Source organism: Dendrobates tinctorius, unplaced genomic scaffold (assembly GCF_039654945.1).
Source record: "Dendrobates tinctorius isolate UK_male_01 unplaced genomic scaffold, ASM3965494v1 ptg000075l, whole genome shotgun sequence".
NCBI classification, from domain to species: Eukaryota; Metazoa; Chordata; class Amphibia; order Anura; family Dendrobatidae; genus Dendrobates; species Dendrobates tinctorius.
The window spans coordinates 45,181,218-45,199,211 of NW_027361743.1; the positions used below are offsets into that span (position 1 = coordinate 45,181,218).

General features: G+C 46.8%; 1 long non-coding RNA gene across 1 annotated transcript; it reads left to right on the forward strand.

Moving 5' to 3' along the window:
* Window positions 1-12,150: 12,150 nt before the first annotated feature.
* Window positions 12,151-15,219, forward strand: LOC141096629 (uncharacterized). Its single transcript, XR_012233734.1, has 3 exons — window positions 12,151-12,263; window positions 14,662-14,741; window positions 14,861-15,219. It is a non-coding gene; the product is annotated as an uncharacterized lncRNA (long non-coding RNA).
* Window positions 15,220-17,994: the final 2,775 nt, after the last annotated feature.

The following is a 17,994-nucleotide window of genomic DNA, read 5'->3' on the forward strand; positions in this document are numbered from 1 at the left end:
CTCCGCAGGCTTTCAGCAGATCAACTCCAGCATTCTGGAGGTGAAGACACTTCTGCAAACCATGCATTCAGAAGCAAGATCTTTGCCAAACCACACCTTTTTCAGGTCTGTTGTGGAGCGCATGGAAACGTTCTCTCCTACCCAGCAGATGCATGTAATGCATTCATGCCACGGTGCTCTCCAGCACGTTACCTCCCAACCTCCTCCTCCCACCACAGTAGTTCCTCCACCTGCACCCCCTCCAGCCACTTTCCATCCTCCCCCTCCTATTACATACCATCCACCTCCCCAGTACCAGCAACCTCCCCAGTACCAGCAACCTCCCCAGTACCAGCAACCTCCCCAGTACCAGACATCTCCCCACTTCCAGCAACCTGCCCCGTACCAAACTCCTTCCCCGTACCAAACTCCTTCCCCATACAACTTGCCATCAACATCATCTGCTCCTACAGTCCCTGCCCAACCCTCCACTCCACCGCCCACCACCTCTTCTGCCTCCCACATGTCCACCCATTCTGTAGCTTTTTCCACACCTTCACCTCTAACTGTTCCTTCCCCACCACGATCCCAGTCCTCTCTCCACACTCCCAGTGTCGAAGTGTCCCGCAGCCCCTCCAGCACTATTTCCACCCCACACTACACCGAGTTATAATGTTTCTTGTTGTAATAAAAATGCCCATTTGGTTGGTTTCAAACATTTATTAAAAAAGTTTTTTAAACTTTAAAAACATTTTACAAAAAAAAAATATTTTAAATAAAAGTTAAATTATCGTTTTACAATGGTTGTCTGTCATTTCTTTCTGCGGCGAACTATGTTTAAAAAATGGTTAAATACAGGGTATTTCAAAGGTAAAAAGGTATTCAAAACCAGGTATATAACTGTAGGTAAATTTTACCTTTTTGCCACAGTTGTGTTCCTGGTTGTGTTTGAAGCAAAGTATTTCACCTAAAAAGTTGTGTTTATTGTTGGTGATTTCCTAACAATGTACACAACTTTTGTTACAAGGTGAAATACTTTGCATAAAACACAACCAGGTACACACCTGTGGCCTAAAGGTAAAAATAGTAAGACCATGACAAGATAGCCAACTTTGGTTGGCAAAGGTATATACTGTTGGTCCAGAAGGTACACAAGTTTGGTTAGGGCACAAATCTTTCACACTCTGTCATCCTGCCAGTGTACTCTGCCTTGAGGTGACATAAAGTATAGTGCAAAATTGTCCCTCATTACTGAAACCGTCACAGAACTTCTAGTGGTAATGTCATGGTAATCTTGCAAGATAGTTTCTTCAGAGGTGTCCTCAATGGAAATGGGTTCCTTGCAGCTAACAAAATTGTGGAGTACCACGCAAGCTTTGATCACCTCATCCACAGTTTCTGTCTTGAGGTTGATCGCAGTCAATAGGACCCGCCATTTGGCTGTCAGAATACCAAAGGTACATTCAACCATTCTTCTTGCTCTTGTGAGGCGGTAATTAAAAATGCGTTTTGTTCTTGTCAATCCTCTGCTAGAGTACGGTTTCAAAAGGTGTTCTGACAGCTGGAAGGCTTCATCCCCTACACAGACAAATGGCATAGGTGGACCAGGTGTTTGCGGCAGCGGTCTAGGGGGTGGGAACTGGAAGGTGTTTCCATACAGTTTACGCCCCATGGCAGACAGTTTGAAAACTTGAGAGTCATTGGAGCGGCCATAGGCCCCAATATCAACAGCAATAAATTTGTATTCCGCGTCAGCGATGGCCATGAGGACAATTGAAAAATATTTCTTGTAATTGAAATATTCCGATCCCGATCCGGCTGGCTTTACAATGCGGATATGTTTCCCGTCCACAGCACCCAAGCAGTTCGGAAACTAACATATCTGTAGAAACTTTTCAGAAATTTTAAGGGGTCAATTTTAAAAACCGGATCCGGCGTAATCCGTCAAAAAAACGGAACAAAAACCGGATTAACCGGATGAGACGGATCCGGTTTTGTCTGTCAAGAACAAGACGGATCCGGCAGAAAAACGGATCCGTCACATCCGGTTTTACGAAACATTTGCCGGATCCGGCGCTCCGGCACGACGCCGGATCGCGCCTGACGCCGAAAACCTGATGTGTGAAAGTAGCCTAAGATTGGCCTTTTTTTGCTCTGCTTTCAGAATATACCAGAGTTCCTTTGGGCGAAGTTTAGTGACTTTAGTATTTTTCTATCAGACGTGCAGGGCATTTTTTGCAGGGTTTTTTGCGTGATTGCAGACAGAGTCTTTCCTTTCCTGTCCTGTCTAGTTAGTGTGGGCCCCATCGTTTGCTCAGTCTATTTTCCTACCTGCATTTGTGTTTTCATCTTGTCTCACCGACAATATATGTTTGGGGGCTATCTATTCCTTTGGGGTCTGGTCTGGGGCAGTTTAGATCTCCCCTTTCTTGCTTTACGCTTATTTAGTTCTCCAGCTGTGTCGAGGCATCTAGGATCATCGTAGGTAAGCTCCACGGCTACTGCTAGTTGTGTGGATAGGATCAGGGGTCTGCAATCCGCTTAGTTACCAACCTCTCTGGTTTTCTGTGGCTTAGCTCGGTCTTGCTTTCCTCCTTGGTGACCCATTCATAACAATGTAAATTGTGCAACACCAAAAATTTACAATTCTCTTGGTGGTCCGGGGCGACCCGCATTATCACCTGGGTCCAAAACTGGGGTTCTCCGCCAAAGGAGTAGCATCAATACCCCTCAAAGGGATAGGAGTCCACAGGGGTACTATGGGAAAACCACAACGTTTGGCAAAGTCAAAATCCATCAGATTCAAAGCTGCTCCTGAATCAACAAAAGCCTTAGTGGAAAATGTAGACAAGGAGCAGATCAATGTAACTGCTAAAAGGAACTTAGGCTGTACACTGCCCACCGCAAATGCGTGAGCAAAATGCTTTTCTCGTTTAGGGCAGACAGAAATAGTATGAGAGGCGTCCCCACAAAAAAACACAACTTATTACGCCTTCTAAATTCTTTACGTTGCACCCTAGACAAAACCCTATCATATTGCATGGGTTCAGAAGTTCGTTCGAAAGGTGGCACCGCCTCTCATGTAGTTTTACGTTCACGTAAACGTCGATCAATTTGAATGGCCAATGACATAGAGTCGTCAAGACCAGAGGGGACAGGAAATCCCACCATAACATCTTTTACTGTTTCTGCCAGACCCTTCCGAAAGAGAGCTGCTAGGGCATCATCATTCCATTTAGTAAGGACCGCCCACTTTCGGAATTTTTGACAATATAACTCTGCAGAATCCTGACCCTGGTTCAATGCCAATAAAGTTTTCTCAGCTTAATCAATAGCATTAGGTTCATCATACAACAACCCCAGGGCTTGAAAAAATGCATCCACATTAGCCAGAATAGGATCTCCAGGTGTCAAAGAAAAAGCCCAATCCTGGGGATCGCCGTGCAGCAGGGAGATGACAATTTTAGACAGAAAGATAAGGGGCGTTCCAGCTGATAAAATTTCTTGCTTTATTGAAAAATTAAAATAGTACAGCGGCTTACTCCTCAGGAGCGGATGGATGTGCTATGAGGCACTGAGACAACAGCTACGTGTTTCGACCCTACATGGGTCTTTATCACGACTTTATGTTTCTGTCTACTATCAACTATCGTTGGGTCCAGACGAGGTTCCGCGCTGTGGCTGTGGTTGGTGAGCTGGCTAGGGCTTTTTTAGCCCATCTTTTCTTCTATTTGATGACAATTTTAACCTGCTGCACAGAGATCCCCGATGAGTTAGGTTTCAAAGCAAAAAAAATAGTTTACAATTATTATTAAAATTCAAAAATTTAGACCGATCCCCAGAAAACACATCAGGAGTAGGGATCTTTGGTTCTACAGCAGATGATTGAGCAAGACATTCCCCGCACTTCAGCAGCGAGCTGCTCAACACGATCGGACAATTGCTTAGTCTCCATTATAGAAAAAATCCTCCTACGGCCCCAGAGAAAAAGAGGAAAAAATAATATAAAAAATTTTGACACTTTTTTTTTTTTTTATAATTCTTTCCTTCTTTAGAGTACCCTAGAGTCTACAATATGGCTGGTGATTCTGTTATGAACAGGTCACTGAGGAGGATGGCAGCAATAGTCTAGGCCACCAGGAAATCAGAAAGGTTGGTCACTTAGCGGATTGCAGACCCCTAATCCTAACAACACAACTAACAGTAGCCATAGAGCGTATCTATGATGCCCTAGATGCCTCGACACAGCCGGAGAACTAACTAGGCCTAAAGCAAGAAAGGTGAAATCTAAACTGCCCTGGAGTAGAACCCCAAAGAAATAGATAGCCCCCAAACATATATTGTCGGTGAGACCAGATGAGGGACAAACACAGGCAGAAAATAGACTGAGCAAATGATGGGGCCCAAACTGTCTAGATAGGATAGGAAAGGAAAGACACTGTCTGCAATCACGCAAAACCACAAAAAATACAACACGTCTGACGTACAAAAAACACTGACGTCTCACGACCTCTCCCCCACTATATCAGCATTCTGGTGTAAACTGGCAGAAAAGCAAAAGAGACTAATATAACAGGGGACTGAACAAACTGACACAAGCTGTAACATATGGAGCGAGGTCCAGCACAGCCCCAGCAGGGAGCACGCTGAACCCGCATAGCAAAGCAGAAAGAGGCAAAACCAGATCAGAAGCAAAGGATTAGCAAATGAACAACTTAGCTGAAAAATGCAGGATCAGGCAGGAGACAGCAGACCTCAAGTTGCACAGGAAGAATTAATCACCAGGAACAATTGAGGGAAGTCTGCTCACTTAAATACTCCCAATCAGTAACCCCAGATTTCCAATCATCATCGTCAGGTGGCAGACCTCTGTCAATCCGGCCAGCTCCACTACCCACAGTAACCACCAGAAGGAGCCCCGACTCAGAAGTAAGAGAATTCACAACACATCCCTGATTACCCCCAAGTGTTTAAGTTGTGAGGCCATAGAGATCTATATCTGTATCACGTGTAGTAGATTTTCCCTAAAGTGCATAGATTGCGGATCAGTCTACAATTTCTCCGTAACCGGTCATAATTTCGTCAAGAAGCTTTAGGAAGCCTTATTAATTAAACGTATCTAAGTAGTCCCCAGGTATGCCCAGAGTTTTATCTCATTTATATTTCTAGAAACTAAACAGAGCATTGCATCTGCCTGGAGAAAACCAAGCCTAGATTTCTAACAAGTAAAAATGTGAGTATGATTAAAGACAAACCTTACAGCCTTGCCTGGATAAGTTCTAGGAACTCTTGACTTTCTGGGAACAATTAAAGGGGTTGTCCAAGACTTTCTTATTTTTTTTTCCTATTCTCTTAAAAACTAACAAGCAGCTAGTTGCTAACAAGCAACTACCTGCCTGTTCTACTCAGTGGCGGCTTAAAGCGGTCACTGGTCAATGAATTTGTATTCCTCTGCACCATGTCAATGGAGACGTTTTTCCTCTTCCTGGTTGCTCTGTCGACAGGGCGTAACAGCCAAAGTCATGCTAGGCAGGTGGAAGCCCGTTGTCAATTAGCAAGATGTCGGCAGACACACCTGTCAACAGAGCGAGAAGCAGCAGCAGTCTTTGACCACTCCATGCCGACAGAGACCGACGACAAGCACAGCAGGCAGGTAGTTATCAACTACCTGCTTCTAAGTTCTTAGGCTACTTTCACACATCAGTTTTTTGCCGTCAGGCAGGATCCGGCTTTTTTTAGAAAAAACGGATCCGGCATAAATTTGGGAGAACTGTAGAAACGGATCCGTTTTTTTGCTGGATCCGTCTCTGTTCCTGGAGGCTGGCCAATTGGATCTGAGCATGCGCAGACTTAAAAAAACCCGATCCGGTGGCTGGATCCGTCTTTTTCTGGATCCGGCGCATTCCGGCGCCCATAGACTTTCATTGTAGCAAAAAGCTGGAAGCGCCGGATCCGGCGCTTCCGGCTTTTTCGCCGGAGACAAAAAACGTTACAGTAGCCGTTTTTTCCAGACGCCAGAATGAGACAAGTTGCCGGATCCGGCAAAAACCGGATGAAACGCAATGCCATCCGGCATGATCCGGCGCTAATGCAAGTCAATGGGGAAAAACCGGATCCGGCATCGCATTTTGCCGGATCCGGTTTTACAAAAAAAAGCCGGATCGCGCCTGAAGGCAAAAAACTGATGTGTGAAAGAGGCCTAAGGTCCATAGTAAAAAAATATATAGCCCTGGATAGCCCCTTTCAGCAGCCACAACCTTTTCACCATACCGTACATGAGCCTACAAAAGGTTAAGTGTTCCAGCTGCCCCCAAATATTTTTGCTTGGAGAGACTTCTCTCTTAGATCTCCCTCTCACTGATGATTCACTTTGTCTCCCCCCCCCATATCACATCCTCCAATACACACTTGATCAAGGTGCTCAACAAACTTTTGCTAATTTATCATGAGTGGTCTCTTGGAGGACCCAACAGTGGGCTAATTGGTGCCACACTTTAGGCCTCATGGTCACACAGGCACACATATGCAGACTACTAATTTCTGTACATTGCTCAATCTGTTAAGGGGGCTATATTACATTGTCATTTTTTTGTAACAATTCTTTGCCTAATCTGCCTGAGCCACGTTTCTTGAATGTTCCTATATCAAACATGCTCTGCTTGTTACCTAGTTTACCTTTAAAACTCAATGACTTTTTTTATACATACTTTAATTTTTGTACTTATTTTTAGTTTATAAGATTTGCCATGCTCTAATATTCTAGTGTCTTGTAAAAGTAGCTTTCTCCTATGAAGCCCAAACAAAGGTTTAGCTGTGTTTAAAAGGTGTACAAGTATGGCAGACACAGGGAATTCCGTACTGTCATCACAATGCCATTGACACACCACAGTAATGTTGTTGAAAATTATGGAAATTGATAGGGACAGCTTTCCCAATTTCCAAACTCTTAAATGCCTCTGTCTCAGCAGTTAGACCTAGGTGATGACTGTATAACACAGCTGGGACCCATGCTGTATAGAGCAGGCTCAACTACTGAGCCCGCTCCATACATGAAGCACTCAGTTCCGCCGGACAAGAACAACAGATGTAAAAATTGTAGAGTTAACACACCAGGTTCCAAGACCTACCACTTGCCCAGGTTAGCCTGGTACTGGCCCCAGCCCTGATTGCTGAGATAAGTTTATTTCACACATAAATAGGACATATTTTGCATGGAGGCTAACATTTATAAAATGCCATCAATCAGCTTCTTCCCATGAGAATAAAGTAACCTAATGAATTCATTATTGCACAGGTAAATCATTAATATTCAGTTGATCACATCTGTTTCTGAGAAGCTTGCAGTCAGTGGCAGTTAACAATCATGTCACCCCTGATGCTTCACATCCATCTTATTACAGCTGTCAGGAGAAGCAGCTCAGCTCAGACTTCACTCTTGTCCTCTGTGTATGGAATCCTATATCAAACATTTAGAAAACCACGGCTATTACAACATACCTATGCCACAGCAAACTTGTTTATAATGTCACAATTATTAGTCATTGTTATTGGAAGTCCTGTATAGAGGAGTCCGGCACAGGTTCTCAACACACAGTTGTAAAAAGGATGGGATCAGCCAGGGCCATATATGGGCCATGTGACAGCACCATTGTTTGCCTCTATGGTAAGTACAATTTTAGAAAAGAAGATCCAGGTCAAGATAGCCATGTCATCATTTCACATGGGCTAGGTAATATTCCCCACAATATGAGCAATGTTACTAATCATATGAGGGGTAAATATCCAGAGGGTCATGTTGGCCTCCTATACAAATGATGGGATAGACAGATGACTCAGCTTTGTAGTGCAAAGCAAGGGTTAATGCTGAGGTTGTGAGGAGATTAAGTGGGATGAAAAGTTTAAGGGGTGGAGTGAAAAGGGTGGGCGTTAAAAGTGGGAGAAAGAACGGGGCTATAAAAAGTAGGAGAGGGAAGTGGCTACCTAATCTTCATGTAGTTGCCATTCAGAAAGGTGTGAATTACCCTCTTCTGCAAAAATTATCAGCAATTGAAGTTATCAGCAGGTCAGATGTCGGTGGTGAGTGCGTGGTGCCGGGCTAGTGCATGCGTAGATCAATGCCACCAGAGCACCAGTCACTAGCGCCTCGTCCTTGTCAGCGCCACAGGAGCTCCATCAGGGACCCATCAGGACTTGGCCTTCTCCCTCTATCTGTTCACAGGATCTCGCCTAGGGATGAATCCAGTCAGGCAGCTGGGGACAGGAGGAGCGCAGGCAGGCATCCTGGTCACTTGACCGTGCCTGTGCCCTCTAGTGCCACAGGCTCCAACAAAATGTCTGCGGCACCACTCGGTGATGCTCCTGTTGGCGGCGCTGCCTTGTCTACAAGATGATCTCTGTAGTGGATGCCCCTAGTCTTGGGGACCAGGGACCCTCAGTACTAGATGGTGCCAGCAGCAGGCAAGCGACGCAGTGGGTGGTGCGACCTTCAGTCAGCTCCCGGGTCATAGTACTGGATATGAGCACAGCACCTGGTCAGGGGGACTCTAGCCGAGCTGGTAAGGGCCTCTTCTGCAGGATCTTGGGCTAGTGGGTCTCGGGCACCGACATAACCCTTTGAGTCTGCCTCTATGTATTGTCTTTTTCCAAAACGGCTTCTCTTGTGTCAGGGTATAGTCAGGTTCCAGAGTTCACCGAGGGCACTCCTGTTAGAGGGCTGGTTATAGGTGTTCAGGATGATGAAAGGGAAAATTTGGTTGGTTTACTGGGGGGTGTTCTGGAGTTGCTGGAAAGGCTGGAGAGGGCTAGTAGTGGGCTAGCTGGGTCCCCAGTTATTACGTGGACGGTTATTATTATTTATTTATAAAGCACCATTGGTTCCATCAGGGCCGGACTGGGACTAAAATTCAGCCCTGGCATTTGAAGTTACACAGGCCCACTAGTCACATGGTCGCCCTCCCAGGGCCGTGGGGTACTCGGTACCGGGCCGGCGGGGGCGGGATGTGTCACAGCAGCGATGACCCGATCCGTGGCCCTGGGCGCCCAATTAACAGGGGAAGTTTGAGTGGTGGAATGTAATTAATGGAATAGTTTGTGACGCCACCTGTGGTGTTCGGCAAGTGAGATGTTGAGCCGACACTGCATGCAGATCCTCTGGGGCTGGTGGTGTGTTGCAGCCAAGATGATGAAGCTCCCCACAGGTGGAGCTGTAGCCCCAGGGCAGTGTAGATGTAGGGGTAGAGGAGAGGCACAAGCGGTGTAGAAGCTGGTACCCAGATGTAGTGGTGCTGGGTGTGTTGGCGCAAGAATCAATGGAGGACACCAGGCTTGCAGTTCCAAAGCTTTACTCACAGTCTGTAGTACACATACAGGTGTCTGCCTCCGTGCTGTGTCCTCCGGGTCAGGGACTCAATCAACCTCCAGGCCAGATGGAATGCTCCCTTCCAACACGCCGCCAACATGTGCCTTTCTGAACATCTCCTCTTATAGCGCCTTTAAGTGTGAAGTACTCCCAGTACTGAGTTACACTGGAGGGCCTCCTGACAGATGTTCCCAAGAACTCTTCTTGTATGGCAGACAGCTGTAGCATGCTTCGGGGACTCCTTACTCCTGAGTCCCGGCTCACTATCAATGTTGCTGTTGTGCCCCCAAGTCTTAGATGGGAGTAATGCATTTACAGCCCACTACTCCAGCGGTGTCTGCTGTAGGACCATTAGTATCCATACAACCTCAGGGACCGGGCCCCGGCCTTGCATTTAGAACTTCAAGGCAGGGTTCTTCCTCTAACCCACGTCCTCTGTTCCCGTTTACTCCTACGTTCCGTACTAGTCTTTCATTCTTATGGAAGATCAGGTTTAAGTTCAATGTCTTTCTCCTACTTTCCTTTCCCATGTCAGCAGACCCAGGTCACTGAGATCTGCTGCAGCACCTCCTTCCTCCATCCCTCTCTCAGGGATCTTCTTTCCTCACTCCTCACCAAGTGACTCCCTCTCACTCACTGACCGACTGACCTCAAATCCTAAACCTTCCCGCTCTTTTATGTATTCTAACTCCACCCGCCTCCCAGCACGTTTCGTGTTCCAAGCAGGGAGCCACCAAAGGTGCTCTGCTACACTCCAAGCAGGGAGCCGCAATGTGGCTTGCTGAACTACCGTGTTGTGTGGGATGCAGGTATTGGAGCGTGGTCAGGAGCCTCCAACTTACCTGGATGGTGGGGCACCACACCTCAGGGGGAGGTGCAGTACATCTGTGGCGACTGAGCCTCAGGGGCGCCACAACTGTATAATATCTTTGTACACTTGTAGGTTACAAGAAGTGAGAGGAGATTAACACGACTATATAACATGTAGTCACAGCTGTGCCCAGTATTTCAGCTCAGTCCTATTTATTGCTTTTAGTTGCAGTACTCCTCCCAAAGCTCTGTCCCTTTTTGTACGCATGGTGACAGAATTCCTGGCAGAACTGCTATCCATTGGGCAACCAGACCCAGGTCATAGCTGCCCCTATCATACCTCCCAACTTTTGAAGAAGGGAGAGAGGGACAAAGACTGCGGCGCACAAAGCGCCGCTGCAAATTTTAGGCCACACCCCGGCCACATCCATTTCGCAACTAGTCACACCCATGTCCACGCCCAACCGCACACATTTAGCACTGCTGATCACACTGACTGGTACTGAGGACACAGTAGCTGGCATTATGGGCACATTTGCTGGTACTGTGGGCACACTGACTAAGGAAGAGAGAAAACAGAGAGAGAGAAAAAAGAAAACAGAGAGAAAGAAAGTAGAGCGAGAGAGAAAGAAAGAACAGAGAAAGAAAGAAAGAAGTAAAGAAAAGAAAGAACAGAGAGAAAGAAAGAGAGGAAAGAAAAAGAAAGAAAGAGGGGAAAGAAAGAACAGAGAGAGAGAAAGAAAATGAGGGAAAGACAGAACAGAGGATGAGAAAGAAAGAAAGATTCTATAAAGATACTATAGCAGCCCGGCTCCCATTGTAGTGCCCACCTGAGCCTCCCGATGCAGGACATATCATGATCCGCTCACAAGGCCAGCATCCCCGATTCCAAGGCGATCCTGCTGTCTGCGCTGTCGGAGGAGGACATGGTGATGGATCTGAAGCATTCCTAGTTCCGTCACAATTTCCTCATGAAATTATCTCATTTCCGGTCAACTTCCAGCACATCACTTCCGGTGGAACGTCATGTGTGAGTTTTAAAATGCTCCTCGGGGCTCCGCCGTGTACTCCTGTGTCCGTGGGAAAAGCCCGCTTTGTATGCTTCGTACACACTTGGCTCCGCTCCATACATCCCGTACACATATGGCTCCACTCCGTACACACGCGGCTCCGCTCCGTACACCTCGTACACACACGGCTCCTCTCCGTACACCTCGTACACACACGGCTCCTCTCCATACACCTCGTACACACACGGCTCCTCTCCGTACACCTCGTACACACGCGGCTCCGTACACCTCGTACACACACGGCTCCGCTCCGTACACCTCGTACACACACGGCTCCCCTCCGTACACCTCGTACACACACGGCTCCGCTCCGTACACCTCGTACACACACGGCTCCGCTCCGTACACCTCGTACACGTGGCTCCGCTCCGTACACCTCGTACACACGGCTCCGCTCTGCACACTTCGTACATGCGGCTCCGCTCCGTACACCTCGTACATGCGGCTCCACTCCGTACACCTCGTACACGCGGCTCCGCTCCGTACACCTCGTACACGCAGCTCCGCTCCGTACACACATGGCTCCTCTCCTTACACCTCATAAACATCCGGCTCCGCTCCGTACACCTCGTACACACACGGCTCCGCTCCGTACACCTCGTACACACACGGCTCCGCTCCGTACACCTCGTACACGCACGGCTCCGCTCCGTAAACCTCGCACACACGGATCCGTTCTGTACACCTCATACACACGTGGCTCCGCTCCGTACACCTCGTACACATCCGGCTCCGCTCCGTACTCCTCGTAAACACACGGCTCCGCTCCGTACACCTCATACACACACAGCTCTGCTACATCTACCCTGTAAACCCCTCCTTACCCCACACATACTTCCCTCATCCAGCACCATGACAACCAGCACATCAAAGTCCTGCAGACACCAAGAGGCAGGGCTGTGCCCACAGGACCTGAGATGAGGTCACAGGAGGGGCAGAGTCAGGAGTCTGGACAAAGACTCCTGATCATGTGACCCCTGACTCCTCCCCTCCTGTGACCTCAACACAGGTCCTGTGTACAGAGAAGAGAGCAGGCAAGTGACGCTGTGAGTGGCTGCGGGGGGGTCTCATACTAGGGCGAGGATGGGGTGCGTTGAGGGGGGCGTGGCGGTTTATCTCCCTGCAGTGAGGGATAGAAAAATCCCAGGAGGGTTGGAAACTATAACCGCCGTGCCGCAGAGAGGGCCGGCGGCAGGAACGACAGCCAGGCCAGTGGCCGCATCAGCTGGCAAGCGGCCAGATGAGCGGACGCTGCCGCCCGCAGCCCACATGACAGTGGCCCAGCGGGAAAATGCCTGGTTGGGCATATTACCAATCCGGGCCTGGGTTCCATGGTGCTGTACATAAGAAGGGATTACATACGAATTAGAGATATCACTTACAGTAAACAAACTAACAATCACAGACTGATACAGAGGGGAGAGGACCCTGCCCTTTCGGGCTTACATGCTGCAGGATGGTGGGGAAGGAGACAGTAGGTTGGTGGGTTGCAGCAGCTCCATTGTTGGTTGAGGTGAAATCTCCAGTAGTGGTGAGGGGGCTGTAGGCTTTCCTGAAGAGATGGGTTTTCAGGTTCCGTCTGAAGGATCCGAGGATGATAGCTGGACGTGTGCGGGGGGGTCACATAGCTAGTTGGGCATGACCCTTTATAGCAAGTTGTTTCTCAGTTGGAAGGGGTAGATTTTAGTGGAAATAATGCTTTGGTGTCAGTACAAACTGGAAAAAATAAGGAAGGGGATAGGATTGTGTTGGATCATAGGGTTAAGGGAGAGGTATACTGTATGTCTGTTTTGAGCGTCCGTTGAGGGGCTTATTTAAAAAAGGAGGTGAAGGAGAAAATCTGGAAGGATGAATATGTAGAAAAATCTTCCTTCTTCCTTTGGAAAAGTTTAACATTGATAAAGAAAAAAAGATGAGAATAAGAAGGAGGAAGAGGAGAAGCATAGATAGTGGCTTAGTCCTCAAACCTTTGTTAATGGGATACATGCTTTTGCCATTTTAGCTAGTGTAATAGGTGAGAAGACACCGGAGCATTGCTCTAGGCTGTTCTGCTACATGTACACCATAGGCAAAGCACAAAGGATTTTTTTTGAGGGGGGTGGACTTGACTTGGTTGCGATATGGTGAGCTATCTGTCAGAGTACGGCAGTGCGGCTTGGGAAACAAAATTTTGCTTGCTGGATTATTCCCAAGGGTCAGGTCTTTTTGCACCGACTGACTGCGGGTACCACATGGATTTCATCCCCTAGACATTACATTACGTTGACAAAGGGACTCAGGGATGATCTTTTAGTTTGAAGGGATTCCTGGACAGGTATAATGACAATCGAGACATTGTAGAATTTTGATTGTGAGCTCCTTACTGACGCAGCGGGCAGTGTGAGGTTCGGGGTTTACTGCAGGGGTCAGTGGTGCGTGGGTCAGTGGCCATGGTTGTGGAGGAAGACGGGTGTCACGGGAAACCTTACACTGCTAGAGTTTTCTACAATAGTGCTTGTGTTGTCGGTATGGGGTGAGCATGAGCAATACAGGGACAGGAAGATCAGGTTCCACTGTGACAATATGTCAGTGGTGACGGCTATTAACAATTTATCCGCCTCTCATGTGGTCTTTTTATTGCATTATTTTGTTTTGTGTTGTCTTTTCCTCAACTCTTGGGTGATAGCAGTGCATGTTCCCTGGGTGGAAAACTCAGTTTCTAACTCAATTTACAGTGTCTCACTAGCAGACAGCACGTGGAGGGCTTGTGACGCAGTTAGGAAGCAGTTGGCTGGGTGGATTCAACAGATAGAGGTTTCTGGGCTACTTGAGAAGTACATAGGCACTTTGCTGTGTTACATGGGAAAGTGGCAAATGAGGGATGGTCAGTGTGAAGAGTTAACCGGTTTTCAGCAGGGGTAGCATTGGAGATAAGTTCAGGGGCTTTACTGACATTAAAAATAGTTTTCTATTTTCTCAGGCTGTGAAGGGTATTAGAATAGGGCAAACATTGCTCAACATTCACAGACCAGTATCCTTTAAGTTATTGATTGAATTGGGAGGGAAACTGGGTCAAGTTCGTAATTCACTTTTTGAAGAGGTTTAATTTAAACTGTATTTCTAGTGGTCTATCTTTGGGGCCGTGAGAATAAGCTAATTGGGTGGCATATCGGGTCAAGATGCCATAGCGGCGTGGGAGTCAGTGGAATTCTGGGTCCGTTGTTCAAAAAATGATGAGATGGGTAAAGGAAAAAAGAGTCATTTTAATGGAATTAAAAGGGTCTAGCATTTACCCAGTTATGTGTTTTAAAAATTGTCAGTTTTTAGGTGGGAGCAAGGCAGGCCCATTATTAAGACATAGGGATGAGTCTTTTTTTTATTGCGATATCAGTTTGGGGCTGTGTTTATAAAGTGCTTGACAGTTTTTGGTTTAGAAGCCAATTGTTTTTCGCTTCACTCACTTAGACTTGGTGCTGCAAGAGAGGCAGATTTGGGGTCCTACCTACAAGAGCGCTTCGGAAGATTGGCACCTGGGAATCTGGGAGGTATAAACTTTGCGTGTGTGCCCTCATTTGATGTAAAAAAAAAGAAAAAAAAAGAGAGTTAATAGTGGTTGTTCTCATGTGCTGCTCTTTCTTTTCCCCCCTTTCTTTTTTCACCATAGGCGGAGCACGGATAGTGTGGATGTTAGGTCAACCATCATTTTGGTTGGATATTGTACCCAGAAAAGTATGGCTGTCAGGATATGAACCCAGCAGCTCTTCCTCTGAGTTATTCAGCTCACTGGACAGGTCTTTGTTAAACCAGACACTAGATTCTTGATACCCCTTGAGAAAGCCACTAAGTGAAAGGTACTGTGGAGTCACAGAAGCCACGGGGTACTGACTTTTGTTATATATTATCTCACTATACTCCGTTCCTTTTCTATGCCATTTTTCAAATGTGTATGTTTGCTATACTTATTTATATATTTATTTAATAGGTTATTTATATGGGATTTTATTATGTATGATCATGTTCTTTAGTCAGTATACCCATTACTAATATCTCTGTGGAGTGATTTCTGTATATTTTGTTGTTTGGTCTCCCTCCTTTTTTATGTTTTCAATATTTTATTATTATAACCTAATAAAATCATATATTGTATATATATTTCTTTGATTTGGTTTATTCACTATTAGAGTTGAGCAAAAAAATTTGCTCTGCCTTGGCCTGCATTCAGTCCACTCCTCCATAGCAGCTAGACCTGGGCACTTTTCATGTTTGTGGCCAGCAACCTTGGCCTTGCGCTTACCAATCCTTGTAATGTCATGATGCTACATTAGGCCGAGTAAAAAGGCTAAAGCGATGGTGGTGCAGGGCCTTTTAAGTGAAGGAGGCTCCCAGGATGTTGAGCCAAGGATACTGGCCACAGATGGGAAGATTACCCTGGTTCTACTCCTGGACTGGATGCAATATTTTTCTCAATTCTAGTAGTAATACATACCCATATTCCTGCATAACGCTTTGTTCACATATTAGTGATTTTTTTTTCATCCATTTTTTTGGTCTGCGCATCAGTTTTTGTGATGTGTGAGTCTTCAATTTGACTTGAACATAAAAAAATTGGAAAAAGTTTTTCCAAAATTTCTCCTCGCCAACAGTCAGTGAAAAATGGACAACACATGGATGCCATCTTCGTGCTTTCTTTTTTTAATATTCCACTTACCCTTTCGTTGAAGTTCTGTCCATGCATCAAACTAGAGCAGGACGAGTCTCTGATTGTAAAACACATGTTATCAGTCTGTAAACATGCTGACATGTCAATAGCCCCAAAGATTAAAATGCGGAAAAGATAGTAGATGGATCATAAGCACTTACGTAGAAATAAGGTCTAAGGGTACCGTTACACATAACGATGTCCCAGCGATCCCACCAACGACCTGACGTGGATGGGATCGCTGGGACATTGTTAGCTGATCGCTGGTGAGCTGTCACATAGACAGCCCCTCCAGTGATCAGGACCAGCGAGCACGCTGGTTACCAACGTAAACATCGGGTTTCTAAGAGCAGCGGGGCCCTTAGAAACCCGATGTTTATCCTAGATACCAGCGTGCACTGCAGGTAGTGCGGGAGGTGGAGGCAGAGCGGCACAGACAGACCGGCGTAGCTCTATCTGCTACTCCAGTCTGACAGACTGAAGTAGCAGATAGCAGAGCTACTCCGGTCTGTGCGCCACTCTGCCTCCACCTCCCGCACTGCCTGCAGTGCACGCTGGTATCTAGGGTAAACATTGGGTTTCTAAGGGCCCTGAGGCCCTTAGAAACCCGATGTTTACGTTGGTAACCAGCGTGCAGCATCGCTCATCGCTGGCTCCCGCTGCCACACGCAGTGATGCGCGCTGGCCAGCGGGAGACCAGCGATGAAAAAACGGGCCAGGACGATCTAGCACGATTAGCGATACCCCACAGGGGGGCCGATCGCTGCTGGATGTCACACATAGCGATCTCGCTGGAGAGATCGCTGATGTGTCACAAAATCAGCGATCTCGCCAGCGAGATCGCTGTGTGTAACGGGCCCTTAAGACAGCAGATCTGAAGTTCAGCACTCTAGGACAGCTGAATGATAGATGCTCTAATGGCTGATCAATTAAAGGTGGTTACATTACACTATACCGCTTATACAGTGGGGCAAAAAAGTATTTAGTCAGTCAGCAATAGTGCAAGTTCCACCACTTAAAAAGATGAGAGGCGTCTGTAATTTACATCATAGGTAGACCTCAACTATGGGAGACAAACTGAGAAAAAAAAATCCAGAAAATCACATTGTCTGTTTTTTTTTCATTTTATTTGCATATTATGGTGGAAAATAAGTATTTGGTCAGAAACAAGCAATCAAGATTTCTGGCTCTCACAGACCTGTAACTTCTTCTTTAAGAGTCTCCTCTTTCCTCCACTCATTACTTGTAGTAATGGCACCTGTTTAAACTTGTTATCAGTATAAAAAGACACCTGTGCACACCCTCAAACAGTCTGACTCCAAACTCCACTATGGTGAAGACCAAAGAGCTGTCAAAGGACACCAGAAACAAAATTGTAGCCCTGCACCAGGCTGGGAAGACTGAATCTGCAATAGCCAACCAGCTTGGAGTGAAGAAATCAACTGTGGGAGCAATAATTAGAAAATGGAAGACATACAAGACCACTGATAATCTCCCTCGATCTGGTGCTCCACGCAAAATCCCACCCCGTGGGGTCAGAATGATCACAAGAACGGTGAGCAAAAATCCCAGAACCACGCGGGGGGACCTAGTGAATGAACTGCAGAGAGCTGGGACCAATGTAACAAGGCCTACCATAAGTAACACACTACGCCACCATGGACTCAGATCCTGCAGTGCCAGACGTGTCCCACTGCTTAAGCCTGTACATGTCCGGGCCCGTCTGAAGTTTGCTAGAGAGCATTTGGATAATCCAGAGGAGTTTTGGGAGAATGTCCTATGGTCTGATGAAACCAAACTGGAACTGTTTGGTAGAAACACAACTTGTCGTGTTTGGAGGAAAAAGAATACTGAGTTGCATCCATCAAACACCATACCTACTGTAAAGCATGGTGGTGGAAACATCATGCTTTGGGGCTGTTTCTCTGCAAAGGGGCCAGGACGACTGATCCGGGTACATGAAAGAATGAATGGGGCCATGTATCGTGAGATTTTGAGTGCAAACCTCCTTCCATCAGCAAGGGCATTGAAGATGAAACGTGGCTGGGTCTTTCAACATGACAATGATCCAAAGCACACCGCCAGGGCAACGAAGGAGT